This window comes from Bidens hawaiensis, unplaced genomic scaffold, assembly GCF_021521415.1.
Source record: "Bidens hawaiensis isolate Kalapana, Puna unplaced genomic scaffold, B.hawaiensis_p1.1 tig00015699_1, whole genome shotgun sequence".
In the NCBI taxonomy this organism is placed as follows: Eukaryota; Viridiplantae; Streptophyta; class Magnoliopsida; order Asterales; family Asteraceae; genus Bidens; species Bidens hawaiensis.
In genome coordinates this window covers 110,918-134,726 of record NW_027492400.1, presented here as the reverse complement: position 1 = coordinate 134,726, position 23,809 = coordinate 110,918, and the positions used below count along the sequence as shown (strand labels likewise).

The 23,809-nt window shown below is 36.2% G+C and overlaps 1 long non-coding RNA gene across 1 annotated transcript; it reads left to right on the top strand.

The window, feature by feature from the left end:
• Positions 1-1,055: 1,055 nt before the first annotated feature.
• LOC143549565 (uncharacterized) lies at positions 1,056-5,844 on the top strand. Its single transcript, XR_013138155.1, has 3 exons — positions 1,056-1,851; positions 5,187-5,522; positions 5,593-5,844. It is a non-coding gene; the product is annotated as an uncharacterized LOC143549565 (long non-coding RNA).
• The last annotated feature ends 17,965 nt before the right edge of the window (positions 5,845-23,809 follow it).

Here is a 23,809-nt window from a genome sequence, read left to right as displayed (position 1 = left end):
TAAAGTTATATTTGATGAAAATAATTGTTATCTTCAGGATTTGCTCACAAAGAAAATCCTGGTGACTGGTAGTCAATCTGATGGTCTTTATTTTTGTGGTGATGCATCTAATTCTGTTAAGGTGTGTCTAAATAGTTTTGATGTATTGAATTTGTGGCATTCTAGGTTAGGGCATCCGGCTGATAATGTGCTAATTGTTTTACAAGATGATTTAAAGTTTCAATTTAAAAGTAACTTTCACCCTTGTGAAACTTGCTATAAGGCCAAGCAACACAGAGAACCATTTCCCTTGAGTGATCATCAATTTAGTGATATAGGGGACCTTATACATTTAGATGTGTGGGGACCTTATAGGGTGAGAAGTAAAGAAGGATTTAGGTCTTTTCTTACTGTGGTCGATGATTACACAAGGGCTGTTTGGATTTTTCTATTAAAAGGTAAAGATGAAGTTTTCTTGAACATTGAAAGTTTTTTTAATTTGCTTAAAACTCCATTTGGTAATTCTGTAAAAGTTATTAGAAGTGATAATGGTTCTGAATTCTTGAATGGTCAAGTTCAGAATTTCTTTAGGAATCATGGAGTTCTACATCAAACTACATGTACTAATACTCCACAACAAAATAGTATTGTGAGAGAAAGCATAGGCATCTTTTAAATGTTGCTAGATCTCTTTTATTTCAAGGGGGGTTCCCCTTTCCTTCTAGTCTGAGTGTGTCCTAACTACTGCTTATCTTATTAATAGGACTCCTTCCTCTGTTTTAAAAGGTAAAACCCCATATGAATCTCTGTTTGGTTCCAAACCTCATTAAATCATCTAAGAAACTTTGGATGCTTGTGTTTTAGTACTATTTTGAATACTTCCCATAAGTTTGAATCTAGATCTGAAAAATGTCTTTTTATAGGCTATTCTATTAATAAAAAAGGATATAAATTGTGGAGTTTAGATAATAAGAAAATTATTTTTTCAAGGGACGTAAAATTTTATGAGAATATTCTTTTTAAGAAAGTTTTTTACTAAAAAATTTTGTTTCTTGTGATAATAGTTTAGAAAATCACTTAAATTTTTTTGATATGTTTGAAGAAGAATCATCCAATAGTTTTTTAAATATCCCTAATCCCAATGATGATATGAGGGTGAACATTGAGCAACCTAGAGTTGATCAGCCACCTAGTAGCAACTTTAGGACTGAGGATGGTTTAGGTGGTTCTGAGTCAATTAGTTCTAATGAGGGTTCTAGCGAGGTAGATCATTCTAGGGTTGAAAATGATAATGTCAACTCATCTGAGGGAACCGGTAGTCAACTGCCTCTTAGGAGGTCTGGTAGAAATACTTTGTTTCCAAAGAAACTGGATGACTTCATTGTTGAAGGAAAAGTAAAGTATGGCTTAGAAAGAGTACTTATTTACTCAAATTTATCTTTTGAAAATATGTCTTTTGTGTCTAGCTTAAATAAAAGTGTAGAACCTAAAAACTATTTTGAGGCTAAAACTGATTTGAACTGGATAAATGCTATGAATGATGAGATGAATGCTTTATATAGGAATAATACATGGGAACTTGTAGAGTTACCAAACAATAGAAAGCCAATTGGCTGTAAGTGGATATACAAAATAAAATATAAGGCAAATGGGGAAATTGATAGGTATAAAGCCAGATTAGTGGCTAAAGGTTATAGTCAAAGAGAAGGAATAGATTTTGATGAGACGTTTTCGCCTGTTGTCAAAATGGTGACTGTTAGGTGTATTATTAGCTTAGTTGTTGAAAACAATTGGCCTTTTTTTCAATTAGATGTTAATAATGCTTTTTTATATGAAGAATTACATGAAGATGTGTATATGACTTTACCTGATGTGTATTATACAAAAGAGGATACTAGAGTTTGTAAATTGTTAAAATCCTTATATGTCTTAAAGCAAGCCCCTCGTATGTGGAACCAAAAACTTGTTGATGCTTTATTAAAAATGGGTTTTGTACAGTCTATTTGTGATTACTCTTTGTTTATTAAATCTGAAAATTCTGTTTTCATAGCCTTACTTGTTTATGTTGATGATATTGTTATAACCTGTAGTGATGTCAACGCTATTGAGGCCACTAAGAATTCCCTGTAACGCCCGGAAAATTTTCGTTAATTGGTTTATGTGCCTATATAAGTTTTCATGTTAATCGGGATTAAATTTTCCAATTCGAGAGGCTTCCTGGTAATTCGTAAAAGTCCATATAAGTAGTTTGTGGTTCAAGTCATCTCAAATTCACAATTAGGAGGGCCAGAATGTAACATTTATGTTATATCACAAAACCCTAACACCCTCCTCCTCTCTTTAGCCAATCGGACCAGCTACAGCAGCCCCCACCCCGTTTTGTTCTTTTTCCAGCCAAGTTCTATGTGAAAAACTTCAATTCAAGGTTAGTCTAACGTCCATGCAAGTCTTTTTCACTATTAAACCCTTGGTTGAACATGTTAAGGTTGAGTTTTGATTATAACAGTTTCTGACATATTCGTACTCGTTTATTGTTTGGTCTGTAACTCAATGAAAATTTATTGTTTTTGATCTATTCGCATTTCTATGTTGTTCTACTTTGAGTGTAGTTTCCAGAAAGGTATAATATGTAATTTTTGGATGAGATTTGAATGGTTTTTATGATTTTATAAGATTGAGTGTCAAAGCTGATGCAGGATGACGGATTCTGGTCTGTCTTCCCGACATCATAACTCTTTTTCGACAAGTCTAAATTGGTTGGTTCCACTTCTGGAACTTAATATTTTGAGTTAGGAATCAAACCCAATTTGAATCGTTTAATTTGGTTGGGTAATATTTTTATAAAAAGAAAACCATTCTGTTGCGCACTGAGATAGTTGCACATACCCTTTTGCGTTGGAGGAATTTTCAAGATTTTTATGTGCACTAGAAAAATAAAATAAAAATATTTTAATAAACTTAAGACATTTATACAACTCTGGTAAAAATTTCATAATTTATTTCTATGGTTTTCCTATGTAATAAAATACATCCTTTAATGCTAAAATTTGCTCCTTATTCTCGACATTGATCAATTCTTTCGGTTTTGGACTTAACCGGTGGCTGACCAATTGAGGTCCTTTCGGGGCTGTTTTAATTGAAGTTCTTGCTCTATCATCTACCTAGGTATGTCTTGTATGTCATACTTTAGTATCATAATTTTTGGCGTTCGTTAGATTGGTCAATTGTTGATGAAGTGAAAACTAGGTTTCGGTTGTCTAGTTTGTCAATTGTTGCGTCTAGCGCGTTGTTTGAGAGAACTAACAACCAATTCAGTTTTTGTAACTTCGGTTTGATATACGGGCTGTGGAAAAATGATTTTTGTAAAGTATTGGGGCTGAATTGGTTGTCGGTTACTCAAACAAACGGGTCGGCACAATGCAAATTCGCGTTTATTTGATAGTTGGTGCGTTGTGTTTGCGAGTTACCGACCCATCCAACTCGTATAGAGTCGTGTGGACTTGTTGGCTGTGATTTTATTAAATTTGGTCCACATGGGGTTGATTTGGATGTTAAGTGCCTAAACAACTCTTAAACGCGCGTGTTAGTATCACCTAGTGCTTCCGGGGGTAATTTAGGAATTCTTTATTCCCGGGAGTATCTAAGGGTCGTGTTGGTAAATGTAAGGCCCCGTAGGCTGTTATGATTGAGTTTGATGGGGTCGAGGCTTTAGGTAACTCGAACCATGTTAGAACATCTCGTAGGGTAAACTAGTCGATTCGGTACCACTAGTAATTATTGTTCGTAATCTGGCAGGCTTTTGAGTTGTGGGAGTACTTAAGGGTCCTCTAGCCCGTTCTGATTATGTGCCTCGTGTCAGGTGAGTTTATGATGCCCCTTTTTACTCTTTTCACGTTTTGGGCTAGCATACACATTATATTACAATTTTATCCGACTATACTCGTTTAAACTAATTGGATGGTTTTATATGGCCTTAATTGTGTTTGTGGGTTCATGAAAATATGGGTAAATTATATTCCATGCCTTAGAATATTTGAGGCTCGTTTATGGTTATATATTTTATAAGGTTATAGACATTACTTATGGTCTAGACTCAAGGATATAGGCTTACTCGTATTGAAGTATGTCATGAGATGATATTTATGAATGCGTATGCAGGTGTTACATTATGACCACAGGCTTACTTTCATGATGATATATTTAGGATGATATATATATATACATATATATATACGCTTGTTTATACATGCGTTATTTTATGGCCAATAATTGGCGATGTTAATTAGTCGTTATCGACTAAGGATGTTTGCGTATGACTACTTTGTGTTTGCATGCGGATGGATGGTGATCTTGGCCGGGCCAAATTATACTACTCAGGTTCTTAAATCCTGTGGTGGGCCCTGAAAAGCCCGTAAGGGGGGAGGCTCGTGTGGCATGATTACCATCAGATGAGATGATACGTGTTTGGGTTGTATGTGTGCTCGACCCTGATGTTATTGCTTGGATATTACGTGTTTGGGTTGTACGTGTGCTCGACCCTAATGTTATTACTTGGATGTTAAGCATGGGGATATAACTATATAGATATATAAGTATGACTACTTATTGTTGATGATGGCCTAACTATTGTATCCCGTTTTATTTTAAAACTCTTGGAATGATTTATTTAAATGGCAATTATTAAAACTTGAACTCACTCAGCTCAAGCTGACTTTGTGTGTATATTAGTGAGAGTTTCAGGTTGGGAGAAAGATGCTTACCGCTTGGACGTGCTCGAAGCTACTTGGACGGTGGAGTGCATACTCAGTCGGAAGTTTTAATAATGAACATTTTTCTTTCAAAGTTTTATCAAATACATTGACAATTGGTTTTGGGCATAATTCCCGGGTTTTGGGAACTTGTTTTAATAATTATGATTTTCCGCTGAATCATACTCTAAATTGGTTATTTTAATGGAATGAACTGTTTTTGACTTTCCGCTGTTTAGTACTCTGAAACGATTTTAATAAGATGAATTGGTTTGGTTTTAAATTTTTGTGAATTTTGGATATGATTACCAACTGTAGGATTCGGGGCCTTACATTCCCTCAAGTCTAATTTCCTAATTAAAGATTTGGGAATTCTTAAATATTTTTTGGGAATTAAAGTTGTTAAAAATGATAATGGTGTTTGTTTGTCTTAAAGAAAATACTGTTTGGAACTATTAGCCGAGTATGGCATGACTGGATGCAAACCGGTTAATAGTCATATCGAACAGAATCATATTGTTATGAGTCAATGTCTTAGTGATAGTTTAGTTTTAAGTAATATAACTGGCTATCAAAAATTAATTGGGAAGTTGATTTATCTTTCCCATACACGTCCTGATATTAGTTATGCAGTTCAGTTTTTAAGCCAGTATATGCATGCACCCACTAATGCTCATTTAAAAGTTGCTTTGAGACTTCTTAAATATTTGAAAAAGGCTCCTGGGCTAGGAGTGTTATTTAAGAAGGGTGATTCTTTTGAGCTAACAGCATATGCAGACTCGGACTGGGCTAAATGTTTGGATACTAGGCGCTCAGTTACTGGGTTCTGTGTTTTTCTGGGTAACTCGCTTGTTACTTGCAAAAGTAAAAAACAACTTACAGTGTCCAGATCCTCGGCTGAAGCAGAGTATAGGGCTATGTGCTCTTGTACCGGTGAGATTATTTGGTTGATTAATCTGTTGAAGGAGTTTAAAGTGGTTGTGAAGCTACCTATATCGTTATTTGGTGACAACTCTGTTGCGTTGTCAATAGCAGCTAATCCTGCATTTCATGAAAGAACAAAACATTTTGAGGTTGATTTGTTTTATTTGCGTGAAAGAATTACAGTTGGTGTAGTCAAGGCTCTTCCGATAAAATCTGAAAATCAACCCGTGGACATTTTTACGAAAGGACTATCAGTAAGTCAGCATAATGAAATGGTTAAAAAGCTTGTGTTATATAATGTGTTTGGATATTAAAATTAAAGGGGGGGTGTTAAAAGATGTGGATTAATTGTCAATTTTATATCCAATTTATATTCTTAAGTTATATGATATTGGTTTAATATTTGGTTGTTTATTTTTTTTTCATGTGATGGTGTTTTAAATGAGTTGGGCCATTAGACTTCGGTTGACTATCGGGCTGATGGGCTGGAGACGGGCTGATGGGCTGGAGTTTAGAGACCAGCTGGAATATAAGCTTTTAGAGTTGGAAAAAGAAGTTAGTCGTCAATCTTATTTCTCTCAAAAAATTGGTTAGGCGATTCTCTCTGTTAGGGTTTCATATCTTGAATGAAACCTGATATTATTCTGTTACATTGAGTTCTTGTATTTCTTCTCAATCATATAAGTAATCTTTGTTCTTCAAATCTTTATAATAAGAACATATAGAGTTTGTATTATGGTTATATTTGGAGAATTTGAAGATATAGTCTGATTTCTTGACACAACCATTTATGTTTAAATCGTTTATGTTCAAACGTCTACTTTTACTTGTATTAGAAAGCTTATTTTATTTATTTATTTTTTTGTGCAGCACTGCATAGCTACTGAAATCGACTCATTTGACCACTCTGCATTTTATTTAGCTTTTCAAGTTCAAAGATAGATTGTAATAGACTCAAATATCTTTCCAACCATATAAAGAACGTCCCAAACGGACACTCGGTTGATTTTATATGATTTTTAAAGTCTTGACTAAAATCTGAATAAAACATTGCGAAAATCACATTATGGGTTCTTCCCATTACAACCCAAACCCTCAGATGCAGCTCCATTTTATGATTATAACTGTTATCAAACTCCTACAAAGTGTTAGGAATATCTCGTGAAGTGATCACATACCCATAGACCGTAAAACACTATCAAATTGCAAGCATCATCCCTAAACCATTCAATTTTCAAATGAGTCAATTGGAAACGCCAAACCAGTCAATTGGATTCGTATCCAATAGCGATTTAGAACGACGAACCAGTCAAATCATATCATGATTTCATGTCATTGGGAACGTTCGCGATTTCGTTTGGGAACAAAAAACGATCCAATATGAAAATCGTGGCTTTCCTAGCGATTTATGTGACTATGCCCCCATGTACCTTATTGGCAACAACATCCAAAGTATGTTATTTAAGCTCCAACAATTACAAGAGTTTTCTGCCTTTATTACGAGAATCTATTGTTTTTTTTATTCTTTGATGCGCATTTTAACCACATAACTTCTTTTCATCATATAGCGATATACTTCACTACCTTTAGCAACTTAATTATTTCAACTCATATTTCGTTCATTTAATTTGTCATATGCCAATGTAATGACTTATTTCACAACTATAAAGGGTCAACATTTTATCGTTACTACTACTCAATCCACACTACCACTTTACTACTCAACAACTAAAATTGTACTTAGGCTTTACATTCATTTAAGTTTCACATTCTTCACAATCAGCGTAGTTTCACAGAAAATACAGCACAATTTTATGGCATATTATAGCAATTTACAGCACCTAGCAGCGCTAGATTTCAGCACTAATTAGCAGCATATTACAAGACTATTTGCAGCACTTAACAGCACCAGATTTCAGCAATGTCAGCACTAATTAGCACCATATTACATGACTATTTGCAGCACTTAATAGCACCATATTCATCAGCCAGTTACACCAAAATTCAGGAGCAATAACAACAAATTTAAGCACCATATTTCTTACAGTACCAAGTTGAATCCCTCTATTACATCTAGAGTAAATAGCACTCATCCATCTCATTAATGCAAACTTTATCTACCATCAAACCTCCTACTCAATCAAATTTAGTCAAAACGCCCGTTTATAACATTTTAACAAACATTTGGCGTGCATTGACTCGTTCCTCAAAACGAACCTTCCGCACAATATCAAAGGTTATACTATAACTAACATACATGTTTAAAACTTCTATTTGACATCTAAAGCCACTAAAACATTAGAAATCAAACTATAGGCGAACCAGTAACATCTAAATCAATTAAAGAAAGTGAACTGCCCAAGCACATAATGCTATAAAAAAATAACCAAAATACACTCCATCTGAGTATAATCCAAAACAGCCACTTAAATATCGAGACCATAATGCATTTAAAACAAATCTACAACCTAAAGGAAAGAACACTGCAAGCATTTCATCACACACCTTACAGGCATAAATAGATAGACAATACTTTTAAAATGAACTTACAATTCTGCAAAGGACACCTGCTAAATACAAGTCCAAACAACAACTTAAACACTGACACCAAGAAGTGAGTAGCGCCTACAGCTAAATATTGCAACTGTTCAAAGGTTAACAAATAAAGAAAACAAACCATTCATTAGCATCCAAATCAACTTGCAGCAGTATCATATCAATAACTAGTGAATGCTAAGTAACACAAGCTTCTAAAATAAGTACCTTCGGAATCCAACTTTATTACAGACTTGAAAACACATTATAGTCTGGTTGGTTAAATAATTAAAACATAATTGCATAAAACATAACAATAATTTGTAAAGTTTGAGTTTTGAAGTAGTAATATTAACAAAAAGTTAAATAATTTTTTTTTCTAGGTTAAATAGGACGTGTTCATGTAAAACTAGTATTTGTGAAACTTAAATAATCAAAACTTACGAAATTTATTTGCTGACCATCACAAATCATCATCGTCTGACTCAACACTATTAATCTCATTATTGTAATTTTCAGTGTCCGAATCACCCAGATGTGACTCTGAACCAAAATCTTTCACACTATGATCAGAATCAGTTATCTCATCATTAATAAAATCATCTGTATTGCCATCAGAACCCTGATCATCAACATTTTCAGTAATTTCTTCTATAATATCTTCATGGAGAAGGTTGACTTCTTCTAAGAAATTTTTCTGCATTCTTGTATTCTGGAATATCCCACAAGTGTCTGTGGGCAATTCTTTCAATGATTTTCCATTGTGAATTTGTTTAAGTGCATCATTTATATAAAATACTTGTTTAGCCTGGTTTGCCAAAATGAAAGGATATTCCTTATAAGCATTATGGGATGTGTCAATGCTTATGAAATGAGGTTCAAGTATCACGTGTTTTCTTCGACAATTAGTATCAAACCATGTGCACTTGAATAAAATAACACGGCAGCATCTTATAAATGAAATTTCAATGACTTCATCATGATATCCGTAATAATCGTCTTCGACATCATTATGAACGCCAAGGACCATAAGTCCACAATTTTGTGTTTTCCTGTGATCATCTCTCGACTTAACTATAAATTTTTAACGCCATTCACTATGTATCCCTTTTGTGATAAAACTCGATATCAGAAGGGCAAGACAATCCATATAATTCTTCATTCATTTGGGATGGATTTAGTGAATACACATCTCGAATCTGTTCTTAAATTTTTACATAATAATCGTGCTATTAGGGTGCAAGACAAAATATAAAGTAAGTAAATAGAAAGTAAATTGTTACCCGTATTGCAAACCAATCCGGGAATATAGACCGTTGCATCTGGAAATGTCTGATGATTCAGGATATTGCCTTTGTAAAAACTGTAAGAGTTCTCTGTCATTTGTACATAAATATAAGTTTATTGACATGTGACACTTAATACTAATTCACAACCAAAAATATATAAAATAAAAAAAACTTACTCTAAGTACGGTTGAACCTCCTGGCACTTGTTAAAGATAAACCATATTGCTTTCTTTATAAGAATACTAGGAAGGTTATAAACTTCTTTCTTCCCAATACCTCGACCATTATCCTAAAGATATCCAATGCAAAGCTTTAAGCATCACTAGAGGTTTTGTCATCGTTTCTGCCACGTTTATCCAACTTTGATTCAACACCTTGTAAATAATGTGAACAAAAATTTATAGCTTCTCAACAACATAACCTTCTGCTATTCAGCCTTCAGGTTTAGCTTTGTTTCTAACATATCTCTTTAAATGGCCAAGGTATCTTTCGATCGGATATATCCACCTTGATTGCACTGGTCCACCTAAAATTGCCTCTTGAGGAAGATGCACACAAAAGTGCACCATAACTGTAAAAAATGACGGGGGAAATATCCGCTCATGCTTGTACAAAATCTTAACTATCTCTTCTTGCAACACTTTCAATTCCCTCACGTGTAATGTGATTTCAGTAAGTTTCTTGAAAAATCGAGATAACTCAACTAACGCATCACGAATTTGTTTTGTCAAAAATGGACGAATTGCAATAGGAATTATGCGTTGAATTAAGACGTGACAATCATGTGATTTAAGCCCATATACCTTACCTTGCTCAACAATCACATTTTTAGCTAAGTTTCCCGCATACCCGTCTGGAAAACGTACAGACTTAAGTAAATTACAAAACTATTTTTTCTCCTTTCGAGTTAAAACATAAGAAGCATGTGGTTTAACCAAATGATCATTCTTCATCACCAAGTGAAGATCCTTACGTATGTTCATATCTTTCAAATGTCGTCGAGCTTTTTCAGTGTCTTTTGTCTTTCCTTCTATGTTTAACAAGGTTGCTAACACATTTTCACACACATTGTTTTCAACATGCATTACATCAATGTTGTGACGAATTAACAACTTGGACCAATATGGGAGTTCGAAGAAGATGCTTTTCTTTGACCAGTTTAAAACATGTGGATATCGTTTTCTTTTTTTTTCGCAATGAGACAGATGTTTTCCATGAGGATGGATAGGGAGCTCTTTCAACTGACGTAAGCAATCATCTCCGTTGACTGGTTTAGGTGCAAGCCTAGTCTCTCTATGTCCATTAAAATCTCGTGCTTTCCTCCAAGCGTGATCTTGTGGGAGAAATCGCCTATGACCTACATATGCTATTTTATTTCGTGTATGTATGCTGCACCCATATTCATTGCATATCGGACATGCCTTGTATCCACTCGTGCTCCATCCATACAAGTAACCATAAGCAGAAAAATCATTGATTGTCCATAGTAGTGCAGCACGCATGTTGAATCTTTGTTTTGATTCGCAATCATATGTTTCAACACCCTTTTCCCATAAAAGTTTCAGCTCATCTACGAGTGGACGCAAAAATACATCAGTATCCTTTCCTGGTGAATCTCTTCTTGGAATCAACAATGATAGCATAAATGAAGCATCAACCATAGACTTCCAAGGTGGCAAATTGTATGATATGAGCACAACAGGCCACATACTATAGGAGAGATTCATTGCCCACAAAAGGATTAAAATCATCACTGTCAAGCCCCAAGCGAACATTTCGAGGATCATTTGCAAAACTGGGAAACACTGTATCAAAGTGTTTTCATTCTTGTCCGTCTGTCGGATGCCTAAGAACCCCCTCTTCTTTGTTTCTTTGTTGATTGTGCCACAACATTTTCTTTGCAGTGTGTCTTGAGGCATTTAAGTGTTTAAGCCTACTTGTGACGGGAAAGTAACGCAAGATTTTTACCGTTTCTTCTTCCCCTTACTATTTTCTTCATAACGACCACTGCTACAAACTGGACAATTTTGTAATTCTGCATATTTTTCCAAAATAATGCGCAATCATGTTTACAAGCATGGATAGATTCGTATCCCAATCCAAGAGTGCGTAAATACTTTTTTGCCTCATAATGGTTCCTTGGCAAGTTTGCATCCTTGTAAGCTTGGCTAAATAAATTCAGAATCAATCCATTGACACATTTGTCATTTTACAGGTTAACTTCACATTCATCAACTCAAGTAAAAATCCTACTCCAAAAAACTCTTCATACCCCGGGCATAAAGGCTTCTCCATATCGATAAATAACTTCTCCACATTTGGGTTATTACGTTGATCAGCATCGTTCCTGAAATTTTCAGCTTCGGTTTCGCCACATGTAGAAAATGCGTCATTAAGTAACTCCTCGACACTGTCATTTGAATCGTTTTCACTTTCATCGCACTCACTGTCTGTTCCATCTGTTTCATTGGTAGATGTTCACCGTGACATATCCATACATTATATGTCGGTTCAAAACCATTATGTATGATATGCTTAGAAACAACTGACGGATCATGTCTTCTTGCATTAACGCATTTTCTACATGGACAATGTATCTTACTTTCCTGAAATTTTCAGCTTCGGTTTCGCCACATGTAGGAAATGCGTCATTAAGTAACTCCTCGACACTGTCATTTGAATCGTTTTCACTTTCATCGCACTCACTGTCTGTTCCATCTGTTTCATTGGTAGATGTTCACCGTGACATATCCATACATTATATGTCGGTTCAAAACCATTATGTATGATATGCTTAGAAACAACTGACGGATCATGTCTTCTTGCATTAACGCATTTTCTACATGGACAATGTATCTTACTTTCCTGAAATTTTCAGCTTCGGTTTCGCCACATGTAGGAAATGCGTCATTAAGTAACTCCTCGACACTGTCATTTGAATCGTTTTCACTTTCATCGCACTCACTGTCTGTTCCATCTGTTTCATTGGTAGATGTTCACCGTGACATATCCATACATTATATGTCGGTTCAAAACCATTATGTATGATATGTGTAACGCCCGTTAATTTCCGACAAAAGGTTTAATCTTGTAGTGTTATGTACACTTTTCGGGCTTGACCCGGCATTCTCCCGGGAGCTCCTTGCAAACCTCGTAAGCCTCGTAAACGTTCTCACTTAACTTTCCACCCAAGTTGCTACATACTTCATTTTGGAGGGACTTGGATGTAACTATTTTATATCATAAAACAAAAGAAAACTCAAACCCTAAACCTATTTGCAGCCGTCGGACCTGGACCCCCCCTACTCGTTTTTCTTCTGCCTAGCCAAGTTTCAGCCGTGAAAACTTCAATTCAAGGTCGGTTTTATGATTCTCCATGTCTTTTACACCTTAATTGATCATATGAACGCGCTATTGGTCGTTAAGATTGAGTTTTGATGATAACAGCTTGCTGACAGATTCGTATACGTTTATTGTAGGGTCTGTAACGCGATGTTAATCCAATGTTTTTGGTCGATTCTTGATTCCATGATGTTCTAATTTGACTCTAGTTTCCAGAAAGGTATAATACGTAATTTTTGGACGAGATTTGAATAGTTTTTATGATTTTATAAAATCGAGTGTCAAACCTGATGTGGGACGACGGATTCTGGTCCATCTTCCCGACATCATAACCTTTTTTCGACAAGTCTAAATTAGTTGGTTCCACTTCTGGAAGTTAATATTTTGAGTTAGGAACCAAACTCAATTGGAATAGTTTAATTTGGCTAGGTAATGAATTTTATAAAAATAAAACCATTTTGTTGCGCAGCTGAAATACCTGCACATACCTTTTTGTGTTAGAAGAATTTTTATGATTTTTGTGTCCACTAGAAAAATATAATAAAAATATTTTTATAAACTTAAGATATTTATATAATACTGGTAAAAATTTAATAATTTAATTCCATGGTTTTCCTATGTAATAAAATACATCTTTGCATGCTAAAATCTGCATGTTATATTCGTATTGATCAATAAGTTCGTTTTAGGCTTAACCGGTGGCTGCCCTTTCTCGCATCTTTCGGGGCTGTTATAATTGAAGTTCGTACTCCGTCATATTCTTAGGTATGTCACTTACAACATACTAAAATTTCTTGGCCAATGGAGGTGTTTAGGTCGGTCAATCGATTTTAGTTCGAAAACTAGGGTTTATCGGGTGTAGGATTGGCAATTGTTGAGTTTGATACGTTAAACGATCGGATGACTGACCGAATCAGTTTGTACAGCCCTCGGGGGGTTTAAGGGCTGTGGGAAAATTTTATTTTTGATGCACGGGGCTGTTGGGGTTAGTGCTTCGTAAATCGAGTCGGCGGTGCGCGAATTTTCGTTTAAACGTTAAAGTAAGAGTTGTAAAAAGGAACCGTCATCCCTATCAACTCGGGTGACATAATCTTGATGAATGAAAAGATTTAAAATGGAATTTGGTCCATTCGGGGCTGATTCGTTTAACAAATGCTTTTATGGTTTATTTCGCGCGCATTCGACCCAATTTGATTATCGTTGGGCCTTAGGCCAAGTGTTGGGCCTTGTGCCAAGTGGTTGGGCCTTGGGCCAAAGTATTGGGACTTGGGCCAAATGTTGGGCCTTGGGCCAAGTTGTTGGGCCTTGGGCCAAAGTGTTGGGCCTTGGACCAAGTTGTTGGGCTTGAACGGCCCATTAGGCTAGAGTGTTCTTACAGTCTAGTTTAGTAACACGTTGTGTATAATTTACAGGCCCTTACTTGTGAGTGTGCATTTAGGGATTTTCTAGCTCGTTGCAGGCGTTCGATCGATTCCAGGTGAGTTCATGATGCCCTTTTTACTCTTTTACGTTTTGGGCTAGCATACACACCGAAATACAATTTTAAACGATTTTACTCGTCACAGTGAATTGAATATTTTTACATGGTCTTACTCGTGATGGTGCATTTTGAAAGCTATATTTGAATTATTTTATATGCCTTAGGATATTTTAGACTCGTTCATGGTCTTGTGTCCTTAAGGTTACATACATTATTGATGGTCTAGACTCGAGGATGTTAGTGGACTTGGCAGTAATTGAATATGAGTAGACCTATTTGTGTTTGCATGCACTGATGTTAAGTGTTGGGTTGTACGTGTGCTCGACCTTGATGTTATTACTTGGATGAGATGTTACGTGTTTGGGTTGTACGTGTGCTCGACCCTGATGTTATTACTTGGATAAGATGTTACCTGTTTGGGTTGTACGTGTGCTCGACCCTGATGCTATTATTTGGACGGTATTTATAGGGATATAAATATATGGATGTATATAGATGTCTAAGTATGAATACTTAGTGTTGATGATGGCCTAACTGTTTGTATCCCGTATTATATTTAAACTCTTAGAATGTTTTATAATCCCGTTTTTATATTTAAACTCTGGGAATGTTTTATAATCTCATTTTATATTTAAACTCTTAGAATGTTTTATAATCCCGTTTTTATATTTAAACTCTGGGAATGTTTTATAATTCCATTTTTATATTTAAACTCTTAGAATGTTTTATAATCCCGTTTTTATATGTAAATCTTGGAATGTTTTATAATCCCGTTTTTATATTTAAACTCAGTGAATGTTTTATAATCCCATTTTTATATTTAAACTCTTAGAATGTTTTATTATCCCATTTTTATATGTAAACTCTTGGAATGTTTTATAATCCCGTTTTTATATTTAAACTCTGTGAATGTTTTATAATCCTATTTTTATATTTAAACTCTTAGAATGTTTTATAATCCCGTTTTTTTTATATTTAAACTCTTGGAATGTCTTATAATCTCGTTTTTATATTTAAACTCTTGGAATGTTTTATAATCCCATTTTGATATTTAAACTCTTGAAATGTTTTTAAACAAATTTATATAGGCTTGCTAGGAATGGTAGGCCTTGGGATGTTAAATATATATATATGTATATACATTATTGCTTGGCCTATATTTGGCAATGTTGTAGTCGTTTCGACTACTGATGTTGTGTATGCCTACTTTGTGTTTGCATGCAGTGATGTTACGTGTTTGGGTTGTACGTTTGCTCGACCCTGATGTTGAGCCGTGATCGGGTCAAATATATTACTTTGGGAAGACCCGGGGTGAGGAGGCCCGTATCACGTGCTTGGATGTATGAGCCGGGATCGGGTCAAATATATTACTTGGGGAAGACCTGGGGTGAGGAGGCCCGTATCTCGTGCTTGGATGTATAAGCTGTGACCGAGTCAAATATATTACTCGGGTTTGACTCGTGGTGGGGAGGCTCGTGTCACATGCTTAGGTCTTACCGCGTCCGGGTCAAATATATTACTCGAGTCTTGACTCGGGGTGGGGAGGCCCGTGTACGTGTGTTCGACAATGATTGTATTACTTGATGAATTATATATAATTTATTTTATTTATACCTTCTCTATTGTGTATAACTATAGCTTTGAAATAAAGTATGAATTATTGTTTATGAAAACTTGAACTCACTCAGCCCAAGCTGACTTTGTGTGTATGTTAGATGGACTTTCAGGTTGAGGATTAGAGATTTCCGCTTGGACGTGCTAGAGACTACTCGGACGGTTGAAGGCACATCTAGTCGAATAATTAATAATGCAAACTGTTTCTTTTAATTTATCACTATAAGCATTTAAAATTTGGTTTTGGGTCACTTTCCCGGGTTTTGGGAATTTTGATGTTATCTATTCCGCTATTTACTACTCTGAAACGATTTTAATGAGATGAAGATTTCAAATAAAACGAATATTTTATATAGAATTGATTTTGGACACATGTACCCGTGTTTTGGGATTTTTAATACTTAAACTTTTCCGCTGTTATTTACTCTGAACTTGTTTTAAATACAAAGAATCGTTTGGTTTTAAATTTTTGTGAATTTGTGGATGTAATTACCAATTGTAGGATTCCCGGGATTCGGGGTCTTACAAGTTGGTATCAGAGCCATGGTTCGAGGGATCCGAGCATTCCCGAATGCTTGGACTCGAACTGTAAAAGAAAAGACTAGAAATGCTTAGAAACAACTGACTGTTCCATCGCACTCACTGTCTGTTCGAGGGATCAGAGCCATGAATCGTTTTCACTTTCATCGCACTCACTGTCTGTTCCATCTGTTTCATTGGTAGATGTTCACCTTGATATATCCATACATTATATGTCGGTTCAAAACCATTATGTATGATATGCTTAGAAACAACTGACGGATCATGTCTTCTTGCATTAACGCATTTTCTATATGGACAATGTATCTTACTTTCCTGAAATTTTCAGCTTCGGTTTCGCCACATGTAGGAAATGCGTCATTAAGTAACTCCTCGACACTGTCATTTGAATCGTTTTCACTTTCATCGCACTCACTGTCTGTTCCATCTGTTTCATTGGTAGATGTTCACCGTGACATATCCGTACATTATATGTCGGTTCAAAACCATTATGTATGATATGCTTAGAAACAACTAACGGATCATGTCTTTTTGCATTAACGCATTTTCTACATGGATAATGTATCTTACATTCCTGAAATTTTCAGCTTCAGTTTCGCCACATGTATGAAATGCGTCATTAAGTAACTCCTCGACACTGTCATTTGAATCGTTTTCACTTTCATCGCACTCAATGTCTGTTCCATCTGTTTCATTGGTAGATGTTCACCGTGACATATCCATACATTATATGTCGGTTCAAAGCCATTATGTATGATATGCTTAGAAACAACTGACGGATCATGTCTTCTTGCATTAACGCATTTTTTACATGGACAATGTATCTTACTTTCCTGAAATTTTCAGCTTCGGTTTCGCCACATGTAGGAAATGCGTCATTAAGTAACTCCTTGACACTGTCATTTGAATCGTTTTAACTTTCATCGCACTCACTGTCTGTTCCATCTGTTTCATTGGTAGATGTTCACCGTGTCATATCCATACATTATATGTCGGTTCAAAACCATTATGTATGATATGCTTAGAAATAACTGACGGATCATGTCTTCTTGCATTAACGCATTTTCTACATGGACAATGTATCTTACTTTCACCATCAGCGTATCTTTTAGCCCAATCCGCAAAAGCTATCGCTCCTTTAATGAATGTTGGATCTGCCTTATTAGTGATTTTAGTCCATCTCTTATCAAACGTCATTCCGAAGTCCTGGTTGGCGACAAACATAGATAAACCATTTATTAAAACAAAAAAAAATATTATTTGGTTTTTAAGTAAACATAATTTTAGACCTGGTAAGATAAACTCGTTTGGACCTGGTCCAATGTGTTTGGTTTATCAATCATGTCAGTCTCTCCTGTTTTAATTAGTTATGTTTACAAATTATTTCCTTTAGGCGTACCCAATTCTAAACGAGTGATATTCATATTTAACCTGTTTAATTAAACTAAGCTAAGCCTGTTTATTTGGGGTTTGTTTTTGTGAGTTTTTAGAATTCAAATACCTGTAATGAGTTTTTTGTATAAACGAGGAAACTGTCAATGCCTAAAGCTTGGTGGAAGTGTTGATTTTGTAAAGTACTCATTTCTCACACCATTAGTTGTTGGGTTTCATAGGCCTTTTGGTGTAGGCTCGGTTTATTAGATGAAGTCAAAAGAGGAGACAGGTGCGGGCGGCTGGGCCCAAGCCCAGCCCGGTTTAGATTTCTTGTTCAATAATTTACCAACCCTAGTTCAGTCTCTATTTAAACAACGATATGCACTTGTAATCTCTTGTCACTCAATAAAGAATACCTAGTTGCCACGCGTGGACGTAGGTCAGTTTAGACCGAACCACGTTAAATCCTCGTGTTCGTTTATTGCTTTCGCGTGTGTGTTCAGTTCGTGTGTGTGTTTAATCCTAACAAGTGGTATCAAGAGCTTAGGTTCGGATCACACGGAGAACACGGGAACCAGCCGAGTCGCCGCCAAACCATCCAACCACCGCCACCCTACTGCGCTAGGGTTCCGCCGCCGCATACGGTTTTCCGATCGCCGTTAGGGTTTACGCCGTCGTTTCGCCTCTACTAAACCCAGCCCGCCGATCTGCGCTTTTTGTTGGTTGTTGGTTCTGTTAGAAAGCTATAACCACCGCATCACCACCGTGTATCATCGCTAGTGTCGCCATTAGAAGAATAGCCGGTCAGAGAGAGAAATATCGGCAGTCTCGCCAATGTCTTCTTGCTGGTTCTTGATTAGTCTGGTTAGAATCGATCGGTATTTTTTTGGTTGTTACTTGAGTGCTGCGTCTTATTGATTTTGTGTCCAGAAGTCGTGTGGTTAATTTTTTGGGTTAGAAGGATAAGGTTTGTGGAGAAAAGCACTAACCACAATCTTGGATTAAAAAAGCGTGAGGCGAACAAAAGCTAAGAGGTCCTCAGCCGAAGAAAATGTTGTAAAACTCCCGAGTAGGCGGCCGAGTACTCCCCGATTACTCCACGCCTAGATCGAGTACTCCCCGCCTCGGCCGAGTACTCCTTAGGTATTTTTCGAGTAATCCCCGACTACTCCCGAGTACTCGCAACTCCTCAGTCGACCGCCTAGGACCACCTAACGCTTTTACAACCTTGGCCGAGGCGAAAAGCGAAAAGCGCAAAAGTGAACGCCTTTTGAACACGAAGCGGCCATATTTTAAAAAATATTTAATTATTTATAAGCCATATATTATATACAAACCACATTATAATATATATTAAACGTCTAAAACATCAACATATATATATATATATATATATATATATATATATATATATATTCCAAAATTTCAAAAGTAGTGTAGAACAATTTTTTGAGTACCACATTAATCGTTCAAAATATAAAAGTAGCATAAAAACAAGTTATCGAGTACCAAATTACTCGAAAGTGTTTCCAAAAGAACACAACTTAAAAGTGTTTCAGCTTTTATAAGTTTATTGTCAAATGTGAAAAGTCTAGAAATGGCTAATTTTAAAGGTTAGGTTGAAAATAGGCTAACTGGTCGCTTTTTATACATAAAGCCTTCGCCTCCTCGCTTTTTCGCTTCGCACAAAAGCGCAAAAAGCGTTTGCTTTTTGCACAAGCTTCGCCTTGGGTAGGCAAAAGCGTTGAAGTGCTCGCCTTGTGTCGCTTTTCACCTCACCTCATCTTAAGCGCGCTTTTTTAAACCAAGACCACAATAATCCTTTTTGTAATTTTTTGGGTTAGAATGATAAGGTTTGTGGAGAAAAGCATTGACCACAATAATCCTTTTTGACCAGAGCAAACTTTTTGACATAAAATCAATATTATTAGGCTTGATAATTATTATTTTGATTTTTTTGTTGTGCTCCACTAAAGAAGAAGAAGAAAAGGAGAAATAGTTGGTTATTTCCTTTATTTTTTTTGTCTCTTGTGGGTCTTTAAAATCAAAGATAATTTTAAAGGTGGTGTGTTAATGCATAGTGGGTTTTTGGCAGTTTAGCCAAGACATACATAGTCGAATCAAGATCCTTTTTTGTTGAAGTGCAGTCGTCGAATCAGAGGAAATCGATTAAAGAAACGGATAACCAGTGCCAATCGCATTTGTCGGGTTTTATCGTTTCGGTTTAAAGTTTCAGTCTTTGATTTTTTATTTCGTTATTCCATTGCGATTAAAAAAGGTTGATTGTTTGGCAGAGTTCAGTAGAAAAGTCGTTAAGTTTAGGCCCATGCCATTGTTGTGACTGTCTCTGTTTTTGTCTACGTTTTCGTTTTAGTCATTGTCATGGCAGAAGACGGAAAGGTTTCGATACAGAAGTTTGATGGGTAGAAGTTTGGTTGGTGGAAGATGCAGATTGAGGCGCTACTTTGTCAGAAAGACTTGGATGTAGTGCTTGAGGATGAAAAACCAGAAAAGTTGTCAGAAGCAGATTGGAAGAAGTTAGACAAGAAGGCTAGGGCTTGTATTACATTGTCGTTGTCAGAAGATGTGGCGTTTAACATCATGAAAGAAACCACAGCCCGTGGTATGATGGAGGCACTATCTAACATGTATGAGAAGCCTTTGGCAGCAAATAAGGTTTATCTTATCCGAGAGCTAGTGACAACAAGAATGAAAGAGGGTGGGTCAGTTACAACGCATATCAATAATCTTAATTCGATTCTGTCCCGCTTAGTGTCAGTTAACATTAAGTTTGATGATGAAGTTCAAGGCCTATTGTTATTATCCTCTTTGCCCGACAGTTGGTCACAAACAGTGACTGCGGTTTGTATTGCGTCTACAAAAATTACCTTTGATGGGATTCGGGACCTGATTCCGGGAGAAGATTCAAGACACAAAAGTTTAGGTGAATCATCAGGCAATATGTTAGTCACAGAAGGTAAAGGTAGGGGAAAACAACTAGGTAGTGGGAGCAGGAAGAGGAGTCAGTATAAGACTCATAAAGATATTGAATGTTGGGGTTGTAAAGAGAAAGGACACTTCAGGAATCAGTGTCCGAATGGTAAGAAAGAGGTGAATGTTACAGAAGATGACACAGATGATGAGGTCACTAGTGATGAGGCTTTGGTTTGCAGTGTTGAGAGTAATGTTGATGCTTGGGTGATGGATTCTGGTGCATCGTTTCATGCCACTTACGGTAGTGAAACGATGAAGAATCTTAAATTTGGGGATTTTGGAAAGGTTCGACTAGCTAACGATGATATTCTAGAGGTTATGGGTATGGGAGATGTTGATTTGATAACTTCAGCCGGTAGTTCTTGGACTTTGAAATATGTGAGGGTTATTCCAGGTTTGAAGAAACGCTTGATTTCAGTTGGGTAGTTGGATGACCAGGGGCATGATGTTAAGTTCGGGAATGGGCAGTGGAAGGTAGTCAAAGGGAATCTCGTGGTTGCTCGTGGCAAGAAAATGGGTTAGTTGTATATGGTCGATATGTCACCAAAAGGAGTGGATCCAGTTTTGGTAAAAGACAAAATCCGGTTCACAGAATCTCGTGGGCAGAAGAAGGTTCGTTTTGCAAGTTACAAACCCAGAGCCAAAGTGAAGATTCAGGATGAACAAGCTAGGAAGGTTAAATCAGTTGGGGGACATCGTGACAGTGGGAGCACAGGACGTGTTTCAGTTACAGTTCCAGGTCGACAGTGGATTAAGAAACCAGTATTCCAGCTGTAAAAATCTCTCCAGTGAATTACTTGCTGAATATGGAGAGTGTTTGTTCTCAGGTTATCTCAGGATCCGGTAGTTCGTTACAGTGGGAGCCGGTAGGGACAGAGAACGGGTCAGGGGCAGTTTTTGCCGTGACTGATACGCTGGAGCTTCGGGAGCTTCAACAGGCCTTCAGGTTCATTGATGAGAAGGATGTGGCAACTAGAAGATGTTTAATGTTCCAATTACAGAAGTACGATCAGGAGTGCAGACGAGTGCTCAAGGCCTCCGAGTGGGAGATTGTTGGGATTCGTAGGCCTTTTGGTGTAGGCTCGGTTTATTATATGAAGTCAAAAGAGGAGACGGGTGCCGGCGGCCGGGCCCAAGCCCAGCCCGGTTTAGATTTCTTGTTCAATAATTTACCGACCCTAGTTCAGTCTCTATTTAAACAACGATATGTACTTGTAATCTCTTGTCACTCAATTAAGAATACCTAGTTGCCACCCGTGGACGTAGGTCAGTTTAGACCGAACCACGTTAAATCCTTGTGTTTGTTTATTGCTTTCGCGTGTGTGTTCAGTTCGTGTGTGCGTTTAATCCTAACATTAGCCGAGATGAACTGGACCTTCAAAATGTTCAAAAGCATTAAAATCAGTTACAACCCATCTACTTTCAAAACGGCTGATTCAGGTTATTCAACAAAACTAATGGAATAGAAAGGCAACTTATTATTGATAATAAACAAACTCATAATCAAAATGATTGTGATTTTGATAGACAGGCACAATTTGTATTTTTTAAGCCTCTAATTGCAAGAATAAAGTAAGTGTCGAAGCATAATTTAAGTTGCAATTTTTGTTTAAAGTAAAGATGTTGACTTGAAAAGGTCAACTGTCCAAAAAACAGTAATGAAAAAGTTAACTGTTTTGCTACAGATCAAAGATGTAACATATGGGCAAATGGGAAATTTGGGGAGTAGTATTGAATTAGAACAAAAGGCTGACTTATATTTCATTTATTTAGTGTTTCTGATTTCATTACGGGTGGTTTAAAAAGTGGTTTTGGTTAGCTTTATTTGAATAAACATGTCACTGTGTACCCAAAATAAAGCCATCTGATCTGATCTCGCCGATACCCAAATAAGCACGTTGCTTGAATAAACCCGTACCCGAATATATGATTTTGTCCTTAGCATTGTATGCGTGTCTTTTAGATAGAAAAATGGCAGTAATATCCCTATCAAATATTAGCTTTTGAACCTCATGTAAAATCTACCCAAATACCCAAATAAACCATATCCCATATTGAATAAACTATACCCACCTGACCGGATAGCATCCAACCATCCGTACCAGAATAAAATATGTACCTAGTTTGACTTCACTATCACACACGGTTTAGGCATTGTACAACATTATTATCAAATACAAGTATGATATGATGCATATGTTGATTAAGTTTTCTTTCATATGATTACAATCAAACTTGTGGATACCATATAATAATCCTATGCAAATTGAAGATGAACAACTTGTGCGTATATGAAAAAGAATTAAGATATTGAACATCGTAACAGAAGAATTGAAACTCGTACTTGGTCCTGATCAAGATGAACGATATGGTTATGGAGAGAAGTTAGACGATTAGTTTTTGGTGCCAGAGAAGTAGAAGTTTTTTTGGTTAAGAATGGGAATAAATCCGTATCTTATATATGTATTGATGCAGTAATTCGTTCAGGTGTTTCTTTTTATTCTTTTTTACCCAAATTTAAGTAATCGAAAACTGTCCTAAATCAGATGTACTCAGTCAGTCCATTGGTGCTATTGTTGTAAAAAACTTCCTTCTCACAAACTTCTTTTCTTTCATCTCAAGCAGGGTACCCGGGTTCGATGTCTTTTGTAAAACTTAAGACTCCAGCATCCTTTTTGACTCTTATATGCATACTAGTTATTTTTTTACTTATTTTGTTTATTATTTATTAATTGTTTTTTCACACCAACAGTTTATATGTCATTTTGTTTTCATTTAAACATGAATTCTTTTAACATGCGATATATTTTGTTTTTCATTTTTTAAATTTTGATTTCATTTTTTATATGTGTCGGGTTTAATTCCGGTACCGAAACAAACCTAGTCGATACCCAGTTGAAATGCATGTGGGATAAGAATAAGTCTACCAACGGTCATGGCAGCTAGGGTTTCCAGATTTGTAGGAGGCCTTAGTTATTATATTTTCCTAT